General features: G+C 37.2%; 1 protein-coding gene and 1 pseudogene across 16 annotated transcripts in view; one reads left to right on the top strand and one right to left on the bottom strand.

The window, feature by feature from the left end:
- The window catches only part of DST (dystonin), a 427,647-nt gene that overhangs the window by 121,061 nt on the left and 280,062 nt on the right, over nt 1-26,524 (top strand). The window lies entirely within an intron of this gene.
- LOC129067267 (histone H3.3A-like) lies at nt 9,756-10,179 on the bottom strand (annotated as a pseudogene).

The following is a 26,524-nucleotide window of genomic DNA, read 5'->3' as shown; positions in this document are numbered from 1 at the left end:
TGGTGTTTGTGTGGCAGTGGGTGGTGTGGGCAGAGGGCTTTCTCAACCATAGCATTTCATCCGGACAATCTGACCTTGCATTTCACCCTTGGTATTCATTGCAGGAAAAGTAGTAGCCCAATGATTTAATCAATGCTTTAATATAAACCAGACAAATTTTTTTTTATAGGTAATCAGGATTCAGTTGAAAATTTCATCCCTTCTTTTGAAGAGCTCTGCTAATACCATAAATATATTGTAAAATCTTAGGACTTAGTAGTGAGAAATAACGTTTAGGCATGGCTGAGCAAATGTAAAGATTGAATGAGGCACTCTTAACGTGATATAGGAAACTCTGAATTAGATTGATGGTCATAATAATAGCACTGTACATACTTATATTTTTACATATAGATGTAGTTTGATTCTATACCAAGGCTCTGAGGCAAGTAATATAACAGCCAATTTTATTGCTGAGGAAACCAGGCTTCCATGATTACATTGACTGGGTACTGACTGGAAGCTACTATAGAGAATTGTGGCCCTTCTTTATATGCATTCAAAGTTATTATTAAAAGTATAGGTTAATGTATGTGGTGAGAGGTGAATAGTCTCAGTTTAAGTAAATAGGCATTGACTGTGTTCTGGAGTTATTGGTAGAGGTTACACATTTAGGAAGGAGAGAAATACTTACTTTTTATTTAATGTGGTTTTGGGCCCTCTGTAATCTATCAATTTTAGTGAAAACTTCTGTTGCTGGCTGTTGAGAATTTAGTTACTTGGGGGAAAAACTCCCACCATTGTTAATTGAAGTAGCTCTTAAAATTATAGGGTTTTAAAATTTAGACAATTATCCCATTGACTAAAGATGCAATTTCTGCATTCTCAGTGGAAAAGGAGGAACTATGTTAAATGCATGGTGGAATGTGGGAAGAAAAATCTGCATCATAAACTTGCTAATGTTTTCAGAAAATAAGGAAATGAAGAAAATATGAATAAAAATAATCTCTAGTTTTATTAGCCAAATAAGTGAATTAATATTCTCACATACTTCCTTTCCCTTTTTCATTTCTCTTTTTTCCCTAATGTATAACATTTAAAAATTTGAGCCACTTTGTATAAAGTTCTGTATCCTACTTATTCACTATATATCATGGCATTTTCTAATGTCATTAAATGTTGTTTAAAACACTTTTAATAACTAATGCTTGTATTCTTTTATGTAGTGGCGATGAACAATGTCATGAAACCATTTAAACAATGTTTTATCCTGATGGGCTTTGGTTAATATTATTACATTGGTATATTTAAATCTAATTAGAAAATTTAGAAATACAATTTTTCAAGAAAAGAAAGTAATCGTATGGATTATATAAGCTACTTAACAATTAACTGTTTATAAGATACTGCCTAATTCCTGATTGAATAGATTATTGAGTTATATATCCAACTTAAAAATTCTAATCACTCTTGAGTTCTAGAAATTCCAACAATAAAGGAAACAATGACTAATAATCAGAATACCTGGTTTTCATTCCTGGCTCTTACACTAACTAGCTAGTCTTGGAAGCTTATAAATTAAAATGAATGCTCACCAAGGTTCCTCATCATCATACAATACTTTTCTTAATGAAATAATTTATAATTTATTCATTTAGAAAACACTGAGTTGTGTGTTAGCAAGTATGTTAGATTGTTAGGATAATAGACATAAAAAAGTTAGTGGTCTTTTATATTTTTTTGTTGAGCTGTAAATATATAACCCAAACTGATATAACATGTCTGGTTATCCTTAACATAACTTCCTAAAGTATGCTTCATTTATTATTTGTGATATATATCTTATTTTTTATTTTTAAAGTGATCATCTTTGTGGGTTTTATTTTTTCAGAAACTATTACTGATTTCTTTTGAACACCTTTAAAGAATATCTTCAGAGCTTTTGATATAAGCTGTAATCATTTGTATTTCATTAATTGTGCTAGTCTTCAAGACTGCATTATTTATTATTGGTACTGAATTAAGCAGTACTTTGAGGGATTAGGTTTACCTCTAGCATTGATTGAAGTAGAACTCTGGAAGAAATTCATAATTTTAAGAGTTTTTCCAACGTAATCACGTGCATGAATGATATATAAACTTGGTGCATTCGCGTGTGCACAAATGACCTCATTTTAGAAGTTTTAAATTGTTATCTGTCTTAATCACCCTGTGTTGTTTTTGCATGTCTAAGTCTGTGTTTCTTTTGTGTTTAGTTAAATGATGACCACATGCAACTTGAGGGCAGGCCTAAATGTCCTCTCCAAGCCTCCTTCCTTCTCTGGTTAAGTGGAAGATTTCTTTCATGGTACTTCTAATTCGCTTTAGGCATGAAGGTGAACAAAAACCTCCTTTTTGGTCATTCTTTGAGTCTGAGGTGGAGTTACAGCCTCTGTCTAGGGACTGTAGTCTTTGGTGGTCTTCAGTTTGGAAGCAGCTTTATTCTGGGGGATTGCTTAAGCTCTTTGATTTGTTTTTCCCTTTCCTTGTCTAACACCCACTTCCTCAAAGAACAGACTACAGTTCTGTATCTAACCCTAATCTGCTCTCCTACCTGCCCGTCTTTGAGAACTACCATTGCTTGTGGCTGATACAGGGAAAAGGTAGGAACATTGAGTGTGCTGATTTTTAGTCCTTACATTTTATGCTTGAGAAAACTGAAGTCCAGAGAAGGATCAGCAAAGAGAAAAGCAAGATCTAAACTGAGGTCTCCTGATTTCCATTTTCCGTATGTTCAGTCTCCTTTTTTGCTTGTGGGTAGATAGAAGAGATGATTTCACTGGCTGTATCTAAGTGATTTAATGAAAGAGCCATAGCTTACTGAAGAGTCAGTAAGGAAAATAATATAGAAGAAATAAGCAGAGTAAGTGAGCAATAGCAGAGATAGAAGCAGTGACGGCAGTGCTTTTCCAGACATGCAGTGTGAGGAATGCCAAATTGGCAGTGCTGCATTTGATACTGATGGATTTTAGAGGCCAGCATAACGTCAGTGATGATAAATTGCATGCAGCAGGCTCATCAGTATTCTGGAGCTTTAACAACTAATTAGGCTTAATATAATTAGGAGGTATAACATGCACTTAAAATATTCCTCCACTTTAAAAGGTTCATTGACAATTTGCCTGCAGGTTTTGGGCAGTGTGTGGATATTTGGTTGTTTACTAGTTAACTGTAAGAGGCAGGCTCCAGGCAGGTAGATCCTGGCCACCGACCACCCTCATACTTTAGCCCTTCCCCATGGCCGTTCTTCTCGGAATCTGCTGAAATCTAGAACCTTCCCTTCTGCTGTGAATCAGGAATGGGTAGAGGAGAGTGTGATGCTTTGTGACCTCGGTTCTAGTACACTCAGAGAGCAGGAGTGGCCGTGGGCGGGATGGAGAGTGTGGATTTTCTTACACCTCACACGGGCACTAGGCGTGTGAGAGGTAGGGAGGGTGGAGAAGAAAGGGGCATGACAAAGAGGTGAGGGAGCTATCTCCTGGTGTTTCTGGGAAGTTGGGAGGTAGACATTTTTAGGTGAATGGTGGCCTGACTCTGTTTCTCATCTTTTGGGTCTCCATACGGACATTTTACCTGCCTTACCCCCTTGCAGGCTCAGTTGATGTTCTTCTGGCTGACCCTTTCTCCTAAGTTCCGTCTCTGATAACAGCCAGGAGGCATGTAGTTGGAAAGGAGGTGATTTGGGAAGTGTGTTTCCAATAGCCTGTTGAGCATGCCTGTTGCATGTTTCCGTTAAACTTTTTAAAAAATAGATCGAATGTTATATATTTTAATTATTATCTAGATTGACTATGAAATATCAGTGTATATTATACATCAATAATGTTTTATCATTTTTAAATTCAAAATACAGCCTTGCATTAGCCTGGATTTAATTTTCATGTAAATAGCAATTTTAAGAGAAAATGTGTTATAATTTTGTTGTTTGGAACTTACAAATACATTTCTATAGCACAGTCCATTGGTAAATTGAAGGCAACTGGCAGATTTTTTGATGGTAGGCAAGTCTATGGAGAGATTTAAAGAATTTTAGAAAAAAGTTGGGTGTATTTTTTAAAAGTTAGTAACCACTTTTAGTCTTATCATCATCTCCCAAAAGCATTTATTTAACATCCAGTACTGACAAGAATGAGGTGAAAGAGCACTCTCATGCACTGCTTGTGTCGTGTGATGTGTTACCATCTTTGAGGGAAGAAAGTTGCTGCTGAAGACACATCTGCTCTTTGACCCACAAAAATTTCAGAATCTTTCCTACAGGTAGAATTTAATATATATTGTGACATTGTTTATAACTGCAAACACTGGAAACAACCCAAATGACTATCATCAGTAGGGAATAGTGAATGCATTTTGTTACTTCCATACCTTGGAATGTTAAGCAACTAATAAAAACTATGAGTTAGATCTCTTAAGTATTGACTGGTAACATTTCCCCAGTAGGTTATTAAAGAAAATTAAAAGGCAGAGGACAAATATATATGTTACTTTTATGAAGAAAGAAAATAAAAAAAATCTATATTGAAACATAGGGACAGATATGAAAGAAACCACACTATTAATAATGGTTAACTCTAGAGGGAGTGAAATATTTTTTCATTCTCAGTATTTGACATTTTAGAAAAGTATCATTACCTCTGTAACAAATATAAATACCACCAACACTAAAGTAGAAAATTTAACAGAAAAAATTATTAAATATTTGCACGTACATGATGGCATGATGAAACAGTGCTGGTTTTTGAGAAAAAGCTTTCTTTATGTGATTCTGATGCATGTAATTTATAAGCAACATTGAGGGTATTAAGTGACATTGACTTAATAGACCATCTGGCACTTTCATAAACAATTTACAGACTTATGGCTTGTGTGGTCGTTTATAGCTGAAGTGGTTCATTATGATCCCAGCTATCATTTTCAGCATCTGATTTGATCATACACTTGCAGGCTGTCTTAGGTGAAATCCAGTGGGGCGAGAAGATGCTGACTTCAATAGGTCAGGCAAATAAATGTAATCACATTTTCTAAGGAGTACTGTCCTAGCCTGAGTTCCTGTTTGTTTTGTTTCTTATTGGACTTCATTTTTTAATTCATAACTTACTCACTGTATCGTTTACTTAACAAATTATATAAAAATTTATTGGGTGCTCATGACATACCCAAAGATGGAAAAGATGGTCTTACTTTCCTTTAGGAGATCTCAGTCTGTTGCGGAAAACCAGCAAGATCAATTAGAAAGCAGTTAAGATGGAACATACAGTATGAATAAAGTATCCTAGGAATAATGCCCTTATACCCTTTACCTGGTAAGGCCAGTGTGTCCTGTATTTTTTAGCTTGTTTCATAAAGTTTTATTTCTCTGACAGGTAGGAATAAAGAAATTATAGCTGAACCCTATTATAGTGCAACTTTTTTTTTTGATAGATTGAAATATAACATAATCCAGGATTAACTCCAGGAAGTACTTAATACTAAGAGATGATATAGAAATACATCTCTTGATTGAGTAGAGATTGAGAAAAACAAATTGTATATTTGTTTAAAAGATCGTCAGATAAGAGAATATTGAATATTTTTGGAGTTTGAAAAACCAATTTGGGAAAGGAAACTAGGAAATATTTTTTATTTAGGTCTTTTCAGTTCTCATCACAGTACTTGACATATTATAGGTGCTCTATAATTATTTTGTTTTTAAAATGATTGAATGAATGAATTTTTACTAAGGATTTTGGGCTTTAAGATTTTCTCAATTCATTTTCTTAACCAAGGTAAATAGAATTATTCTGCTCTAAAGTTCACTAATATTTTCTTTTGCAGTGTCTAATCTGCTGTTAATTCCATCTGGTATAATTTTTTTTTATCTTTAGAAGTTCAGTTTGAGTCTTAACATTTCTTTTGTGTCTTCAGGATACTCATGTTTTCCTCTATCTTTTGAATATACAAAGTATATTAATAACAGCTCTTTTATTATCCTTGTCTACTACTTCTTTTGTTTGTGCCATTTCTAAGTCTGCTCCTTTGATGACTTTTTCTCCTTATTATGGGTTATATTTTCCAGCTTTGTTTTGCATCCCTGGTATTTTTTAATATTGATCCCAGCTAATGTTAATTTTATTTAAGTGGGTGCTAAATTTTTTAAATGTGTTCTAAGTGTTTTTGAGTTTTGTTTTGCTATACAGATAAGTACTTCAAATAGATAGATCCTTTCAAGGTCTGCTTTTTAAGCTTTGGTGGGCAGGACCAGATCAGGCTTTATTAGCCTGAGGCCACCCCCCACCCCCCACCGCCCCCACCCCCCACCCCCAACCCCGTGCCCTGCTACTGAGGCAATACCCTTTTGCATTCTGCTTGCTCCTTTCTGGTGGTTCTTTACTTGACTTCTGCTAGTTTCCTTGCCCATATGTCCACGGTACTCAGATAAAGATGCAACCCTAGAATTGGCTCTTGTGCAGTTCTTTTTGGTTATTTGCCCTGCAAACTCTAATTGTCTTGATCTCCTCAGATTAACTCTGTCTCTTTAATCGAGGGTGACTGCTGCTCTTGTCCCCACCAGCCCTGCACTGTACCTGGAAACTCCATCCAGGCAGTAAGCTAGTGTGATAGGAGGACTCACCTTGTAGTGTTTCGTCTTTCTCAGAGATCGTTGTCGTCTGTCTAGTGTCTAGTGTCCAAAAACTGTGGTTTTATAAATGTTGTCTTTCTTTTTAGAGACAAAAATAGTTGTGTAAAATGGAAGACTAAATCCAGTCCTTGTTACTCCATCATCTAGAGGTGGAAGGTCCCCCTTTCTCTTTAAATAGGCTCATATGCATATGAATTTTGCATTAACTTTAAAATTATAATTAGACAATAGAAATGCTGTAGACTTAAAATTCTCAAATTCCTTAATGTACAGTTTATCACATATTTATTAAGCTCTTTTTGTTGGATGGAAGCTTTGGATTCAGCTTAGGAAGTAAAGGAAGGAAGGAATGAAGTATAGTCTTTGGTCCTGCATTTGTGTTCGCATTAGTGTAACTCTAAAAATGTAAAAGTAGTTGTGTAGCTGGAGAATTAAGACATGATGCATAAGATTTTCATATTTCACATTATTGTAAATGTTTCCATTTACGTGATATTATATTAATATCATAGTAGGGCAGGCAGAGAAGCAAGATCCTTTTTGTGGTGACAGCACATTTATTCTGAAGCTGAAACTGTGTAATCTAGCCCCTGCATTTTATAGCTGAAAAAAATTAGGCTTGAAGATTATTAAGCTCATAGAGAACTAGTAAGAACCAGACTTGGAACTGGAGCCCCGGTATTCTATTCTAGTTTAATGCTTTTCCGTTTAATCATGTTGCCCTGAGAAGTCCTTAAGCACCCAGATGCATGTGCTGTATTTCCTCTTCCTCCTGGTCCTGACCAAGTAGGGGAAGTCTCGAGGACCCAGCCTACTCTTTCCTGGCAAGCTTCATTCGGTGCTGTGTAAACACTGCCCCACCTTTGACATGTATCTAAATATTTAGCTGGTCCCTTTGACCACATTATTTATGTATGTATTGTATTAGTTTCTAACACAACACATGCAACAAGCACTTGGAAGACAGTTGAGTACTTGACTATTATTTTTTGAAAGTTAATATTCGTGGTTCAGCTACAGTGACTGTGAGCCTGTTTGATATTGACTTGAGTTGCTAAGTAATGTCAGAAGGTCAAAACAATTTTGAGATGTGTGGACTATATCTGATGACAGTTTGGCACTTAGCTTTTATCTCCTTCAGGTGGCCTCCGTATTGAACCATGACAGATTAGCCTTGTTATTTTTAAAGAATACTGAATCTGTCTGGCTTTGGCAGCACAGAAGAGGCAAGGCTCCTGTTTGTTGCCATTATAGACAAAGGTATGTGGTCCTTTAGGGACAGAGTTTTGAAAAGGAACCTGAGCTGGGCAGTCAAGTTTGTATACACAGTATCATGTAGAGACAAGTAGACTAGAGACAACTAACATTTTGAATTGCCACCCTTTCTTTTTCTGTGAAAAGGAAAGAAATTAAAGATGATTTATTATATGAATCACTGTAATAATAAGTAGTGGTGTGCTGATAAATATTTGACAACTGGGGTGAAAATCTTGATTATACAGCATTTCCTCTTTTCTGTGGTGTAAATACTTTCACCATGGTCGATTTCAGGCTACCAGCTTGACATCACTCAGTGCAGATTCAGAAAGAGATGCTCAGCAGCACACCAGTATATAGTGTTTGCACTGTACGGAGGCAATAGGTGCCAGTAAAATCAAGAGCATAGCTCATAGTAAAATGTAGTAACATAATAAGTGATGAGTTTTGAATATTTGTTATCTTTTAAAAAGAATTATTGAATTTAATGAGAGAAGAAGGGGGAGAGGGAGGAGGGGGAAGAGAGACAGACAGACAGACAGACATTGCTTCGTCTTGTGTCTGCCCTGACTGGGGATTGAACCCCAACTTTGGTGTATCAGGCTGATGCTCTAAACAACTGAGCTATCTGGCCAGAACTTATTATCTTGGTTTTTAATGGAATTTCTTTAATTGTAGCATTACGTAATTTAATTTTTAATGATGGCTGTGCTTAACAACACTAACAAAATTCTGAATATTCAACGATCAGCTCACTCAAGCTGTTCTGAGCTGGCACTGGCATCCCGCTAAAAATAGATAACTCTCACTGAGCATGTACTATCTGCTAGGCACAGTCTTAAGTTTTTTGCAGGAATTATGTCATTCTCAAAGCAGTGCCTATGAAGTGGGTGCTTAACTTAGCTCTATTTTGCATTGATAATGCTGAGTCACGTGGAGGTTAAATAACTCGCCCAGGTCACATTTTGGAAGCGACAGAGCTGGGGTTCAAAACCAGGCCACCTGTCGCTAGAGCCCAGGCTCTTCACCACTTTGCAGAACTGGCTCTTGAGGTTAATGATATTCTTGAATGTGAGGCAGCAGTAGCTACGATAAATTTTAAGTAAATTACTCATGCTTCAGAATTGTTTTATGATCTGCTTCAGTAATTGTTTAGATTTTAATTTATTTGAATTTTTATTTATGATCCTCAATATATGGAATATTTTTACAAACTGGCAAAAAGCCATATTCTCTTCAGTGGAAAAACAGACCAAAGACTTAAATAGACAGTTTGTAAAAACCAACAATGGGGTGTAAACATCGAAGGCAAGGACACTGTCTGTTTTGTTCATCACAATATTAAGCCAACCCTTGCCGAGTGCCTGACACATAGCAGGGCTCCATAAACACCATTTTAGTACCTGCCAGTTTTCTACATGTTGATTAAGCTTTCACAATGATTTCTTGAACTTTTGCTTATATAAAGCTATTTTCTTTTTCTTTTTCTTTCTTTTTTCTTTTTTCTTTTTTTTGCCATCAATAAGAAATTTACTTGTTTAAAAAAATCCAAATGCTGGCATTGTCCAGAAAAATTTAACAGGTTTATTTATATTGTTATAAAGTTGAACTGCTTAAAACTTGTTAACTGAAACATCTCAACTTGCATTAATGCTTTATGTCCCCGCATTTATATTAAAAAAATTCACACACAAATGAAAATGGAAAAACTGCCAATACCTGATTTCTGTCCCCTATTTTCCACTTGCAATCATATCCTTAGGTACCTTTTGACCCCATGGAAAAAAAATATCTAACGTTCAGAACTACCAATAACAGGAAGAAGAGAATTTTTTTTTTTTAAAGAATGAAATGTTTCCTATCATAGTGGATTCTTAAGCATACCGACAGGTATGCGGCGTGCTAGCTGGATGTCTTTTGGCATAATTGTTACACATTTGGCATGGATAGCACACAGGTTGGTGTCTTCAAAAAGGCCACCCAGATAGGCTTCACTTGCCTCCTGCAAAGCACCAATAGCTGCACTCTGGAAGCGCAGATCTGTTTTGAAGTCCTGAGCAATTTCTCGCACCAGACGCTGGAAGGGAAGTTTGCCAATCAGAAGTTCAGTGGACTTCTGATAACGTCTAATTTCACGAAGTGCCACAGTACCAGGCCTGTAATGATGAGGTTTCTTCACCCCTCCAGTAGAGGGCGCACTCTTGTGAGCGGCTTTGGTAGCCAGTTGCTTCCTCGGTGCTTTACCACCGGTCGATTTTATGGGCAGTCTGCTTTGTATGAGCCATGGTACACAGACCTCTTTACTTACCCCCCTTCTTCGGTTGGAGCTCGGCGAGCAGAAGGAGGCGCTGGCATTAGAGAGCGACCTAAAGCTATTTTCTAATGTTGCTTTAATTAGAGAGTTAAAAAATTTAAAAAGTGCTTGATTGTGTTGTTGGAGACATTTTATTAATTAAAAAAATACCTGAGTTCAAATAAGGATGAATAGGCCTAATAAATTCTTTAAAAATTATAATTAAGAATCAATATATGCTGTTTTATATAATTTCAGTATATAAAATTAATATTCCTAAACTTAAGAGACCTAATACATTTATGAGAAATTGCCGTGTAAATTATAGAACCTTTAAGCTACAAGTGGTAATGTTTTTAATGCATCGAACTACTTACCTACAAACCTTTTTGAAGATGTACAATGTAGCCTGGACCTTTTAGAGACTGATGTTTCACGTTGCTCTCTTCCTGGTTTTCCATTTCTTTTTTCTTCCTGGTAGATGTTGTTTTGGCCACTTCAGAGCTTACATAGAATTCTGAAGGATGTTGTGAATTACTTTGTGAAGTTATGAAATATATCAGATTGCTTTTGGTGTTGACAGCTGAATTTTGGAGTTTAGGAATTAGAGATTTTTGAATTGGTTTGAAAGATATGTTTTGATTATGTCAGTAAACTTATCTCTTGGTATGGGTCATCTGGGACTTGCTCTAGTACTTCGTTCTGAAGATGCAAGGGCAGTGTAAGGGGAAGGAGGGACAAACACTAATTGATAACTTTGGGTTAGATCCATTGCTAGGTGTGAACAGGCATATGATTAAAGTGAAAACTTTCTTATTCAGCCATTGGGAAAAAGAGGTTGGTTGGAGGAGGTGGCGGAAAACTGGTGGTACCTTTAGAAAATATGCAGTTCACTCACAAGTGATTGTAACTGCAGAACCACCGCTGGTGCTATCCTGTTTCTAACGCGGTAACAGTTGCGTTTCAGAGACAACAGACCAACACTGCAGCCATGCAGCTGAAGAACCCACAGAGGAGAGAACTTGGACTTCTAGCTGGTCCCAGAACCAAAGTCCTGTCCTTGGTCCCCATGGAACCAACCGGAGCTTGACACCAGAACAGTTTCAAAAGCAAAGGGTCCGCTGTCCAGGAATATGCGGTGCTGAAGCCCATTACCATAAATGGCTAAGTTCCAAGGTCCTTCAGTTAAAACTTGCCTCTCCAGCACTTCCACATGCTTGTTTGGCCTAACCCTTAACACTCAACCTTTGCCTTTAAAAGCCCTTGATTAAAAAGCATCGCAGAGTTTGAGTTTTAAGCAGTATCTTCTCTCCTTGTTTGGCACCTTGCAAATAGATGACTTTAATTTCTCCATTGCATACCCTGATGCTTTGTTTTTGGCTTTTCTGGTAAGATACCAGATAGCACAAGTTTTTCTCTATTAGTTGATCATAATGGAGATCAGAAATGGCATCCACTAACCTCAGAAAAATCGTTATGATTTCCTTTAACAGATAACTATGATTTAATAAAGAATAAAATATGACAAGTTTGGCTAATTTGTATTATTCTGCGTTGGGGATGCAGACACTTTTTCTTAGTTATTCTGGCTGGTAGAATTATTAAAATTACATAAGGCAGATTAACAGCAGATAATCAAGATTTTATGTGTGCACATGGGGAATTCACAGAACCATAAAAATCCAAAGACAGACAAAATGAGGTATGTGTGTCATTCTGAACTAAGGAGGGGAAAGAAGGGGTCTAGGGCTTAAAGAAGAGTAAGGTAGATTTACAAAGGGATGAAAACAGTTAAATGTTTAGTAAACACTAATGTTTGCTGGGCCATCTTGAAACCAGGGACACAGGGAGGACTTTGATCAAATGGGCTGGGCTAGATTGTTTCCTCTCTACTGTACCTAGTTCAGGTTAAACTATAGTTGTCTGTGATGGTATCTCCCCTCCTGGGGTGGGCCTCTTACATTATTTTAGGCAGTAAATGAAATAGCCAAAGTTCCTAGTAATCTCTGTGCCACAGTGGCTCATCTCGGGGGCAGCTCATTCTCATTCCCTATAGGCCTTTTTGTTAAAATAGGGGAAAATATTCACAGGAAATATGACTTGATATTTTGCTGTAAGAGTTTAGTGATAAAATACTAAGGCTATTGAAAAAAAATAAAACATTTATCCCACGGTATCCCATCAAGTCTTATTTTCAAAAATTGTTTTTCAAATATCCAACCTATTTCTATAAAGAACATCTTTAGTCTTCATCTGGAAAAGAAAATAAAAATCAAGTGGGGCTTAGAATCTCTTGGAAGGGCTATGCTGTTTTCTCCATTTAAGTTGTGAAGTTGCCTTTAGAACTATTTGAATTCTTACTCATCCAAGAAAATGATTAAATCAGCCAAGTTACCTGAAGAGAGGCTATCTTTAGAAAGGGAGATATCAGAGTGGAAAGGAATAATCCTCACTGAAGTGTTTTCAGAAGTGTGTTTCAGGCCTCTCTTTTTTTCTCTCTCATTTTCCTCCAATGCCTATTTAATTCCTTGTACTTTTTCCTTGAAGGGGCTTCAAACAGCACTCATTTACTATCCCACAGTTCCCATCGGTCAGGAAGCTGGACAGTACTTGGTGGGCGCCCAGGGTCTCCCACAGGCTGCATGTGTACTTAGTTTTTGGAACCCTGTGCAATTAGAATTGAACAGAGACTGTCAGGATCTTTGGTAGGCGAGAATTTTAAAATTAAATATGAACATTGTTGTAACAAGTTATACATTATACTTTATATACTTATTTATATAGACCCTGAAAGGTGTATATAAAAATCAAAAAATTAAAACAGTTTCTTCTACTTAAAAATATATTTCGGCACATATGAAATTTGAAATTAAGGGAGATATAGATTAATCAGACTTGGAAACTTGTTGAGTGTTTCCTGCTATGCGAGCCCTGTACATGGATAGGGGTTCCTTTGGTACTATTTATTTCACAGATAAGGCGCGTTAATGAACTGCCAGAATTTTTATAATGAGCCACCAGAGCAATGATAATGGAGTGCCGTTGCTATGCAGTTGAACCATAGGCCTGTAATAATACTTTAGGGATAAAAATAAGTGATCTTATACGGGCCATAGCTCCTGGGTGCTCTGCTAACCCTCTCTACTTGCTTGAGTCTGTAAAGTAGATGAAGTCTCTTCTTCATGCAATGTGGGATATGTCTAAGGGGCTGTAGAAACACAGGTTTCACTCTTCTCCTGAAGGAGTATCAGGCAAATTTTTGCATCATTTTGATTTTATAGGAAGCTAAGAAGTATCAGGTAAACAGTTCCCGAAGGTCCATAAATTCTCATCAGTTCATTAAGACCTCACTTTTTGTGACTTCAGGTTCACCTCATGTTATGGAATTGAACTCATTAAACAGGGATGTAAAATCGAGCAAAGTCAGCAGGCAGTTTTAGGGAGATGGGGATGGGACTACGACAACAAGAGAGAGCACTCTTCAGGGCAAGTTTTTCACCCCAAAGTTGACGCTTTGGTGAAAGCTCAATAATACCCTGTATATACATTTTATTAGTAATGTAAGTTCTCATGGAAAGCAGAGGAAGAAAGAAAAGCAAAATAAGTTTCTCAGTCCTAATTTTGTTCAGAGTTGGGGCATGAGGTCATAAACTTCCACTATTTTATTATCAGATACCTAAATCATATGGAATAATCATGTGTCCCAACTGCCTATATCTATTTAGATGTTAGCAAATATTTGTTAATAGAGTAAAATACATTTTATATGATTTTGCAGAGCTTTTCCTTTTAATGTAATTGATAATATTGTTGGAGTCATCATTGGCTAAGGTATTTAAATTAGAAAGAGTGGGAAATCGGATGTTTACAGTATTTTATAATTTACTTCTAGGGTTAGGTTAACCTCATTTGCTCTCCTGTTGTCCTCTGAAATGGCTTCAAGCCCTAAACTTAGGCGAGGCAGAGGTGCTGAGGATCTGGGTTTCAAAGGTGTCTTCCATTTCCCTTTGTGGGGATCATCTTTAAATGGCACGAGCCCAGACCTTTCACCCAGTTCTAAAAGTGGAGCACTTCTATGGTGCTGTTAAAATTGCCCGAATTGTTCATACTCCTTTTTGGAAAGATGGGGCAAACTCATGTCAGCTAAATACAGTGCATAATTAGTTTGGCTAGTGAAGACATCGCGCACTAAGGCTGTCTTGTCCTATAAAAATAGAATGGGGTATAAATGGCCCAACTTTAAACTTTGAATTTTTATACCTTGTGTGATAGACAGTATGGACAAAATAAAAACAAGTCTTATATACCTAGCACGTGGTAGAGGGCTGTGCCTATGGGCCTTTTTTTTAAATCCATTTTCTACTCCTGTCCTATTCCCCTCCCCACTTTTCCCTCTTTGGCTGACATTTCTATAAAATGTCCTACTGACCAGGTACTGCTTTAAGAGCTTCATATGTGTTATAATCTGCACAACACCCCCTGTGGTGTCATCATCCCGTTTTACAGATGAGGAAATGGGTGCAGACAGGGGTTGAATGACTTGCCCAGACACCCAAGGCCACACGGGTGTGACGGAGAGGGGGTTCCGCAGCCTGTGCCCCCTCCTTTCCCACCCACAATGTGCTGTCTCCACCACGGTCCCACTTCTAAATTACAATATCTTGCCATAATTTTGTAACCTCAAATCACTTTTGAACCATGGCGAGAATACTAATAAACAAGTAGATAAAATCCTTCAACATGTATTTTGCCTCTATTTTTGTTCAATCGTATTTTGATTAAGGAATTAAACTTCTAGGATCTCATCAGGAACCTTGACCAAAATATATCTGTAGAATCAGCTTTGGCGTCCTTTCATATTCTGGCAGATGTATTAAGAGTAAAGAATTTGTTTTGCATTTTTCAGGGTTTGCTCTTGGTAGTGCCATTGTGTGGTGCCATTAGGTTTTCTTTCTCTGAAAGCCCAGCTGTAACCGGTGCTGTGGCAGATGCGGTGGAGGCAACCACTGCTTTGGGAGGAGGGGTGAAGAGATATGCTTCCAATAAGTGTTTTCTTTGGTCTGCCATAGACTTAATAGGAGGCCAAATCCTGCTCTGAGGGACTGTTAGTGGCAGGTGCTATTTCTGTCACCAGGATGGTCTCTGCTAATTTTTAATGCAGCGACATCCCCAGATAGAAGCATTCTGTCATTCTCTCTCTCCGTCCTTCCATTTGTGGAAGGATGTTGATCAAAGAGTGCTTTTTGCTTCTTTATTGAGACACAGCATCATATTTCATATAAAAATACCTTGTGTAATGATCAACAATTTAACAAGGTAAAGGAGCTCGTTTTCTTTGCTCACGAACTCTCCCAAGAGCCTCTGCCCTTCCTCTCCCTGAAAAGCGTCCAGAGATAACCTCTGAAAATGCTTCGCTATTCACGTGACCCAGAAAACCCCACAAGGTCATGCAAATCAAGAGGTTCAAATCTTTGTGTTCACGTTAAGAACACTTGTGAAACTGCCCAGGCCATCAAGGGTATGCGTATTTGAAAAGCCACCAAGTATCTGAAGGATGTCACTTTAAAGAAGCAATGTGTGCCATTCTGTCGTTACAGCGGTGGAGTTGGTAGGTGTGCCCAGGCCAAAGAGTGGGGCTAGACACAGGTTGGTGACCCAAAAAAGAGTAGTGAATTTTTGCTGTATGTGCTTAAAAATGCAAAGGGTAGCACTGAACTTTAGGGTTTAGGTGTAGATTCTCTGGTCATTGAGCATATCCAGGTGCACAAAGCTCCCAAGATGCGGCACAGAACTTACAGAGCTCATGGGACGATTAACCCACACATGAGCCCTCCCCTGCCACGGTGAGATGATCCTCGCTGAAAAAGAGCAGATTTTTCCTAATCAGAACAGGAGGTTGCACAGAAGAAAAAGATATCCCAGAAGAAACTGAAGTAACAAAATCTTACAGCCTGGGAGTAAATTCAGTATAAAATAAATACTAAAAAAAGTAAAAGCAAAAAAGTCATGTTGAAGCACATCTTCCTTATATAGACCTCTATTTATATAATATAATAATAAATTCTAATGAGTAATTTTGTTTGTATGTCAGTACCATCACAAACTGCATTCATATTCTTTATTTTCTTTTTGGGAATCAACTTATTTTGAGTAAGCGATACAAAAAGCACGTTTAGGCTCAGTAATTCCTTTTTTTTTTTTTTTTTTTTTGTAAATCCTCACCCGAGGACTTCTTTTGTTGTTGTTATTGCTTTTTAAAGAGAGAGGGAGAGAAAGTCGGAGAGGGAGGAAGAGAGAGAATGAGGAGGTGGGGGGGAAGAGGGAGAGACAGCCAGACATGCATGTGAGAGAGAAACACTCATTGGTTGCCTTCATGTATTCTTGTGCACACTGTGACCAGGGATCCGGGGATTGAACCACAGTCTGGGTACGTGCCGCGACCTTTCGGTGTACGGGCATGACGCACCAACCGAGCCATCCAGCCAGGGCAGGCTCAGTAATTTTTAAAAATTATGTAATGAAAGATACTGATTTCATTTACTTTATTTGTAATCTAGTAAAGATTGGCTGTTGGGGACATAGAAGAACTAGAATATTTTTAGTACTTACAGTTTGTTAGGCATATGTCTACTAAGTAGCATAAAATTAAATATATTAAAATAAATTAAAAATATTTGCCTCATAAGTGAAGAGCTCAAATGAAATGAGTACTTCTACATCAAGGGTTGTTTAAATATGTATTTTGAGGTTTGAAGATATTCAGTCATGTTGTGACTTTCAATTCAATATAGGAGACAGACTTTGAGGTTTTTCATGATGTCCTTTATTTAAAAAATTAGTCCACTTTATTTAGCATAAATATTTTTCGAAGAGTAAAAGGTTTTTGGTTTTTTGCAAATAGATGTTAATTTAAATCTGCCCCTTGAAACAGCTTCTCTCTTTATAGCTTACCTCATGATATTTTCTTCTTCTGTGGAATATAGTTTATGTTTCAAGTTTACATTTTCTTTTATTTTTAGACTTTTTCTGAAAAAATAATTTATATTTACTAGAAAATTCTCATCTTAATTAGTATTAGTTGTGATCTACTTTTTTTAAAGTGGGTAAAAACATTTGATTTTATTTTTAAAGAGTGATTTTAGTTTTAAACAGGCATTAAAAATAAAAACCTAATTTAAAGTTAACTGTTTAAAAGATGTCTCCCACATGACACATCTGCTGAGAATTTTTGTTAGACAAATCAATTGCCAAATTTATTAAGCATATGTGTTTTTTTGTTACCAAAACTTCATATTCCCAACCCCAGTTTCTGTTAGCAGAGTGCAGTCTCGTGTTTTCAACACCGTCTTGACATTGATGTATCACGTTCTGACTTGCTGAAAATGAGGAAGACCTTTGATAGGTCACAGTGTTTGCGTCCCATATGGGAAAATGAAGTTGACACAGTTTCATTAACAGCTTGCAGATCACATCTCCCATTTAAAAGAAGAACAGTCAGTATCTCATTAACAAATGGATTTCTTTCAAAGTTTCATTTTAAATTGGCTTTCTGGACCTCATAGCTTTTCCTTAAGCCAAGGCTTCCTATTGATGGTGCTGCAACATCCGGTAGTATTTATGGAGAAAGTACCGGTATATATCCCTCAGTTCCATTCAGAACGTCAGACACCTGGATGTATGACCCTTCCTTCACCTCAGCCCAGCTAACTCATTTCCTTCTGGTAGTTTGGGGAGGAGAGCTGGCTTTTCTCTGGATTCCTCCCTGGTGTCACCTGAGGCTCCTTTGGTTTCCTACTTTATATCCCGTCAGGGGCCCAGTAGTTGCAGCTGATTTCTCCCTGTGGTTGCAGCTGGGAATTGCTTCCCCTCCTGCTTTCCCCCAGGGTGGCAGCAATGCCCTGTCACCCCAACAGGTGCAGGGGGAGGCAGAGCTTTTCGCTGGTCAGGGTCCTTGTAAGCCTGAGGCTTTTCAGACTGTGGTAGGCTGGTGGGTGAAGGTGCTGCCTCTTGTTCCATTTATTGACGACAACATTGTGTAGCAGGAGGAATAAAACACGGGGAGCCAGGATACCTGGAGTTCGCTTGATGCTGTTATTTCCTTACTGTGAGACCTTGGTCAGAACAGTGTGTGTGTGTGTGTGTGTGTGTGTGTGTGTGTATTTGTGGTGATTTAGTGTATCTGGTGAGTAGGTTGCATTAGGTTACCTCTAATGTCCCTTCCTGCTTTAACATACTATGCAATGATCACAAATGTCAGAGGGGGGTTTACAGATGATTAGGTTCTCAAAAGACAGGGAAACAGTTATTTAATACACAAAATTTTACCCATGGTGAACAAGAAAATCCTTATAATTAGGATGTTTAAATTTGAGGATATTATCAATACCTGACACTATAATCTCAGTGTATTACTAATGAAATGCCCTAGTGTCCGGTGAAGCTGCTATCATGTTGTACAGAAATATGATATTAACATTATACCTAAAATGTTCTGTTTAGCCGTTTACTGAAAGTACCGTTGTCTTTCTTTTATTTTGGTAACCTAACACATTAAGTGCTGCTGGGAGACAGACATGCAAGAAAGTGAAGTAATATTGAAAAATGAAAGTGCCATATTTAAAATTTCTAAAAGTCCACAAAATTTAAATGGCTCATGGAATTTACTATGTGAAGATGAAGCAGAAAATAGATTTTTAAAAGTCACACTTTGTGATTGAAAATCTATCTAAAATATATCAGTTTCTTTTTTCATCTTAGTTCAAGGCGGTAGTCATTACTGAAGCAGTATGTTGCCGCACACGGAGTCATCTGTGGGAACATTTACTGTGATTTTACCAGCTGACTGTGTGGAAGGTGGAAGATTAGGCTAAATGTGTGCTGACACCAACCAACAATCAATATATATGCATTCAATTATGTGCATTTTTTTCTTTTAAGTAAAGTTAGACTGTATATTGGAAGTCATATTTTGTTGGGTTTCTAATGTTTTACTACATAATACAGTAATTATAAGTTGACAGTATTTTAAAATTTAATTTACACTACTACCCAAGTGCCTAGATTGTAAACAAGGGAATTGTATTTAATACAGGGTGGGGCAAAAGTAGGTTTACAGTTGTGGTTCCATGAAACACAGAGTTTATTCTTGTATTATTATTTATTATTGTATTATTTTCCATATAAACAACTGTAAACTTACTTTGCCCCACCCTGTATGGTATCAAAAGGATTGTATACTCCGCTTCAGACAGCACCCTGACACCCGATGGAGAAAGATGCTAGGAGCCATTCTGCGGCTATGCCTCACTCGGGCAGGGACAGTGGAGGTTTGTTCCCCCCAGACCAGCCCCATTCCTTGAATACTTGTGACTGATGAGGCTGACTTGGAGGGGGGAGACTGAAGGAATTCGTGGTGGGGTGGTGTCATGGGGACTTATGGGAGCGCCTAAAGAAGCAAATCATGGGGCAAAGAGGGATTAGTGCCTTTTAAGAGAGGGTGGGGAGATTTGGGAGGAGTGAGCCCTTAGTGTAGGTAGCCCTCACACAGCCCTGCCTCCCAGCTGTTCCCTTTGCCATCAGATGCTGAGTGACTTGACATCGCAGGCAGCCGAGGGGGGCGGAGGGGGATCAGGAAGGCTAAGCGGCACCCGGGACCCACACCACACGCTCAGGCATCTGCCATCATGTTTGGTTTCATGCAGCAAATTTGCCAACTAACCATTATTTAGAAATTATTGAAATTCTCATCACTGACTGATAAACACAGACTATCAGCAGGTGGTAAAAAGTGTTGTTCAATTTCTATTATTAGATTCTATTCCATCTGCTAATTGTAAAAATGTCAGTGGTTGTGGGGGTTTTTTTAATATGTTAATTGAAGCTTACTGAGTCAAACATATTGTAGAACATTTCTTACTGGTTATGGGAAATCAGTCTTGTTTAAATAGCAGCTAATGAATAGAATGGTATTTCATACTGATTCTAAGTAGCCATGTCCATAGTTTTCCTTATGTAAAAAAAATGTTGGTTAGACTCGATTGTGTATAACTCCATTATTTTAATTTAGGAAATGATCACAAGATATTACATAGATGGTAGACCATTTTTCTGCTTTCTTGTCCATTGTTTTTTTTCTTTTTAATAATGGAAAACATGCATTTAAAGGGTTTTTTTCCACTCCACTGTATCAGATTTTATTAATTCATGACTGGTTTTTGTTGTTTTCACTTCAGATCATTCATTTCTCTTTGCCCCTTTTGTTCTCAGACTTGCTGGAGCATTTAGTAGCAAATGTTAACTACTCCAATAGACCACTGCACACTTTTTCTGTGTCTTGGAAAAAAACCAGTGTGGGAAATTTCAGCTGATTTCTTAAACAGAGTTCTGGTTTTCCAAAGTACTTTTGTTGTAGTTAAAAAATACATAGAGGAAGAGAGACTTTATTAGAGTTTGGGTGGGTGGTCTAGGAGTTGGGGTGTTGTTAACTTAGATCAGTGATTTTCAACTGGTGTGCCATGGCAGACACACACTAGCATAGTGCAAGAATTTTTAAAACATGTAATACCTGACTATTTAGTCAGGGCACTGACCTCTTTTCCCTTAGATTGCCAAATAAAAAAAATGACAACCACAATAGCAGTCCAGCATAAATGACTCAAAATTATACCTGTTTTTTCAGATTGGCAAAAAATGTATTTTTGGTGTGCCACAGAATTTTAGTAATTAGTTGATGTGTGTGCCTTGAGATGAAAAAGGTTAAAAATTGCTGGCTTAGATGAAGTCATCCTAGACCGGGGTCTGGCTTATAGTTTTGTAGGCGTAGAAACTAGTCTTGTGAACACATCCCACTCAGGGAGACTGACCTGTTCTAGGTAAATGAACTCTCAGGGCACTGATGTGCAAATCAGAGTGTCAGTTTATTAAAATACAGTAAAAAGAATGCAACTGCCAAGTAGATTGGATTGTGCTGGATGGGAGATTAGTTTATTCTTTCCATCAGAAAGCTATTGGAGAAGCCATGCTGTATATGGAAGGGCATACATTTTTCATTTTGATGAAGTCCAAATTATCACTAGTTCATGCTTTTGATGTCATATTTAAGTGAAGTCTTTACCTAACTTAAGGTCATACATTTTTTTCAACAATATTTTTTCTAGAAGTTTTATAATTTTGTCTCATATTTAGGACTATGGTCCATTTTGAATAAATTTTTTGTGTGTATGATGCTGGGCACATATGGTAGTTGCATATGAATGACTAGTTGTTCCAGTACCATTTGTTGAAAAGACTGTCTTTTCCCCATTGAATTTCCTTGGCATCTTTGTTAAGAACGTATTGATTATATATGGCTCGATCTGTCTGGACTCTATCGTGTTCCATTGATCCATGTGTCTAATTTTATACCACTACCACACCATCTTGATGATTGTAGGTTTAAGTGTTGAAATTAGGTAATATGAGTGCTACAATGTTGTTCTTTTATAAATTGTTTTGACTTATCTATTTTCATAGAAATACTAATTTCTGTTAAAACGTTTGCTGTGATTTAGCCCAGGCCAAGGGGTTCAGTTGGCTGGAGCATTGTCCTGTACACCAGCAGGTTGCGGGCTTGATCCCCAGTTGGGGCGCCTACAAGAGGCAACCGATTGATGTTTCTCTCTCTCTCTCTCTTTTTCTCTGTCTTTCTTTCTCCCTTTTGCTCTAAAATCAATAAACAGATAAAGATTAAAAAGAAAAAAGTTTGCTGTTATTTTTATTGTACTGAATCTATCTTTAGCCAGTTGGGGAAAATTGAATATTAACAATGTTGAATCTTCCAGTCTATCAACACAGCATTTACTTAGATCCCCTTTAATTTCTCTCAGCAGTCTTTATAGATATATTACTGTAATGATTAATAGAGCATAGACTGTGGACTCAGATCTGAGTTCAGATCATGGCTTGTCCGGTTACTATGGAAGTGACATTAGGCAAGTTATTGAGCTTCTATAAGCCTCATTTTCCTCAGCTGTAGAGAAAATACCTCATTGGTTTTTGTAAAGGTTAAATGAAATAATGTATGTTAAGGGCCAAACATTTTGGCTGGAAAAAAGTTTAGTGCACAGTAGAAGTTAGTCATTGTCACCATTATCATCATCGTTGTCTTTACCATCAAGTAACAATAGCCTGGTACGGCTGTCGCTGCCAGGCAGTTATTCTTGACCAGTGACCAGGCAGTTGCAGCAGCTGGTGTGGGCTCCCTTTTTTGTTAACATGGCTAACGGATGCTGCCAAACTCTTGCTCTTTGGGCTTCCCTTTTCTCTGTGCCACACTGACATTCTCCAGCTGTAGCTGTTACATATTCTTTATTTGGATTATGTTAATACCATTGGTTAGATCACAGCTTTCCTTTGCATTTGGTCCAGTCTTTTTCTGATTTTTCCATCTTGCATTCCGCTTTTGCTTGGAAGGCTTTTGCCTTAAGTGTTTTTCTGTCATAAGTGTGTTATTGAACCCTCCTATTATGTGTTCTTTTTAACAAGTTTCACTTTTAGAGTTTTGGGCAGCCTCACTCACAATTATCCTAGTTTTTAATTGAGTACTTTGTAGATTGTGCAATAACTTAAGCTTATTAGGAAATCATATTTTAAATGTTTACACATGATTTGTGTTTGTAAATTTTGACTCATTTATGGAAACGTGGAGAAAAACAGAATGAGATTTTAATTTTTATCTAAAAATTTTTAAAGATGTTAGTATTGTCGTAGAAGATAATTTGATGTTGTGTGAATCAGCTTGTAGTGGTAACTTTACTCCCAGTCTAATGATTTTGGAAAGTCCATTGTCTGGGAATCAGAACCTTCACTCCTACCACTGTCCCCACGAGGTTCGCTGCTTGTCACTGGTTGCCACTCTCCCTCCCGGGGATTGTCAGGGAAATGGAAGTAGGTTCTCATGGAAAGATTTGGGATTTCCATCCTATGTCTCCATTTTTGTACACTCATGATTTAGCTTTAAAAAGAGTATTCTCTGTTTGGCACTAAGTATGTTACTCTTTTCTGAATCATCAAGTATTACTACATTTTATTCAGTGTTGGTTTTTGAACAAAATATGCCACTTCATAACCATGTAATTCTGGGCTGGGGAGGTATCCTTTTTGTGCATCAGTGTCCTTCTCTCTAAAATGGGAATAAGTGGGAAACAGTACCCATCTAGTTTGAGGAATGAATTGTTAAATTTTCAGAACAGTGCTGAAAATGATAGGTACTCAGTTAAACATTAGCAGTCTATTTCATTCTAGTTCTTTGAAGAGTGGCATCCTGTGCTTAATTACTTTGTTCAGTAAAAATCATTTAGCCAAATTGATGGTTTAACCAGTTGTTTCATTCTTTAACCATCCTGCTTACATAGAAAATACTGAAGTTTTGATTTATTTTTTAAAAATGTGAATGTATGTGTTTTTACTTATGAGCTGGAATTACTGTGGTAGTAGCTCAGAGATAGTCTTTTTGACTCCATGGTGATGTTATTCGCAAATAACTAGTAACACCAAGCTTAGTTTTATTTTGTAAAATAACATGGACATTTTGTCTTCAAATATTGAATCTGATTTTCCACAGATCTTGTGTTTTACCTTGTTTCTACGTAAACTAACTGAGTCACAAGGAAGGTATTTGATTTGCTAATAGCCTCAAAGGAAATCAAAACGCTTGGCTCCTAGTTTGTTTCCCCAGCCTCTGCTGATTCAGTTCCCTTAGAAACTGCACAGTACGCAAGATTTATGTATTATATATCAACTAAGCTTGAGAACTCTTCCAGTTGTTTGAAATTTGTTTTAAACACTTAAAAATCATTTGAGTAATTTTAATGAACAAATGGTCACTTATGAATATGTTTGTATTTATTGAAAGATCTAAAGTTAAAATATAAAATTAAAAGTATGGAAATTATCTTTATATAATAAAAACCCTCCAAATTTTGTACTCCAAAGGAAACTTGATGAAACAAAATTTAGCATTCAAAGGAATTAATATCGTTTCAACATTCTTTTATACAGTGATTTCAAAATCAGTTAAACAGTTTAAGCTTGAAATGATAGTTTGGGTTTAACTTAAAGTCTTACAACAACCCCAGGAATGTCAGTTAGATACCCATTCGAGATCCTGGCACTTGGAAAAAAGCTAACAACAGAAAATGCTGCTGGGGAAAAATATTCCACAAAGGAAAAGTTCAAAGGGCATAGAGAGCACATTAAGGTAGAAACCAAAACTCAGTTTTCACGTGCAAAAATACAGTAGCAAAAGTTGCCAATTCTTCTTTTTCTGAAGCAGTCATGGGGAAAACTGTTCTTATTTGTAAGGGATTACTCAGAATTATTATCACCACGTCGAAAGGCTTGCTCCAACAAGGTCTGTGTGGGATCAAAGTTTGGCTTAATGCAGTTGATGCTCATCTCATCTGTGAAAACAAATAATGGAGCTGCTTCCCTGTGGCCGCCAGGACGCTGTCTCTTGTGATCTGGTCCTTGGGAAATGTACTATTGCAGTGGAATTTCAGGAAAATCTGTATTTTGCCTTTCAAATAGTCAAAAGACTGATACGTATTTAAAAGCCTCAGGCGACTGAGAATTTTTTTGGAGTAAGCAATATAATATTTTATGTTTTTCCTTCTTTTTAAATTAGTATATCAGTGAGAAATGTAAGTGGTGCCAAAACATTTATTTCTGTGTAACAAGGTCCATAACAACCTTAAGGCTACCTTAAAGTGTTTTTCTTTCTGGAACATTTATTTTTTAATTTTATTTAATGACACCTTTTCCCAGAAATAGATTTCAAAGTAACTGCAACAACCCCGTGTTCAGAATTTGGAAATTGTTTAAATCCTCCAGATTGCAGAGTTACAGATCATCTCTATTTGTCTGATTGCCATCCATTCAACCTTTAAGGTACAAACTACTTATAGTCAGAGCCCTTCGCACGTTTGCTACTTAATTACTCAACAGGTACACATCAGTGTAGCCTGTATCTTGATAGCTTGTTAGCGTGAATGAAATCTGTGATTTAATATGTTCGGATTCATGCGGTAAATAAAACAGCTAAGTTGTGATCATTTCAAAGACTGAATTTGGTCCTGTGTTTATTATTCAATACTTGAGGAGGTTCACTGAACTGGGATCATGGCCCTCCACTTCCGTACTTTGCATTTGTGTGGTCGGAAAACCACCTTTGTTTCTAGTACCATGAGCTCCAGTTTAGGAGAGTGGGCTACACAGGGTTCTATCTGTGCTGTCCAGAGTCCCCAGGAGCCACAGAGGTTCCTGCGGCACTGCACCCCGGGGAGCTGACTGAGAGCTTTAACAAGAAGATTGTGACTTTTGGAATTCAAGGTCTGGGTCTCAAGCTCTTGCTCTTGTAGGATGGGTGTTGACTGGCTTGTCCGTTTCGCCTGCTTGAAGGGTTCTTATTTAGGGGCCGTGGGAGACAGAACACATTTTCTCATGGTTTTCTCATTGAAAGGGAGTTCTGCCTCTGGCTGGTTGGCGGCAGTTTGATAATTATATCAAGAGAAAATGGCAGTGGGGAATTTAAATAGAAGATGCTTGCACTTGATTGTTTGGTCCAAGACTATGCTATACACATTTTTTTATTATTATTTTGTAGTCTCCTGAACACTTAGGACACTGAAGGTGTATTTATGCAATCATGTCACTACTATATAGATTGAGGAAGGGAAAAGAAACCTGCCCTGCAAAATAAAGTATCAAATAAGATTGTAGCATGAAATTTAAAAATGATTTCCACAGGAGTAGGCTATTTCCAAATACTTAGTTAATGTCGTTACCCATACTTTAGAGTTAATGTTAGATATACCATAATATTTTAAGACCCCAAGAGTTTTATAATTTTGGCTTTTCCAATTTACCTATGTTTCACTTTCCTCACCTGCAAAATGTGGATAATATCCACCTACAGGATTTTTGTCAGAGTGAAATGGATGGTATACGTACCACACTTGGCTTAGTGCTTAGCACATAATACACCCCCCAAATGGCAGTTATTATTCCATAGATTTTCATACCATCTGCAGCACAGTATTTTTGATCATTTGTCAGTATTGTATTATACTGTATGATACTCTTTCTATGTTCTGGGACTTCTTAAGTATAATGATTTTCCTCTTTTCAAATTGAATTTTGACCTTTTCAAAAGTCTGGAATTCACAGAAGACAAGGGATTATCTTAACACTTCATGAATGGTGACGTTCATATTGGATTGGCTGGGAGCCAGGTGCAAACAGCATTCAAAAGCAGACATAAATTTTTCCCTTTAAAAGAGGCCAAATGGTGCTCCTTCCCT

Source organism: Pteronotus mesoamericanus, unplaced genomic scaffold, assembly GCF_021234165.1.
Source record: "Pteronotus mesoamericanus isolate MK-2021 breed Mesoamerican mustached bat unplaced genomic scaffold, CSHL_Meso_final contig_20, whole genome shotgun sequence".
Taxonomy (NCBI): domain Eukaryota; kingdom Metazoa; phylum Chordata; class Mammalia; order Chiroptera; family Mormoopidae; genus Pteronotus; species Pteronotus mesoamericanus.
The sequence above is the reverse complement of the archived record's forward strand: the minus strand, read 5'-3'. Positions and strand labels throughout refer to the sequence as shown.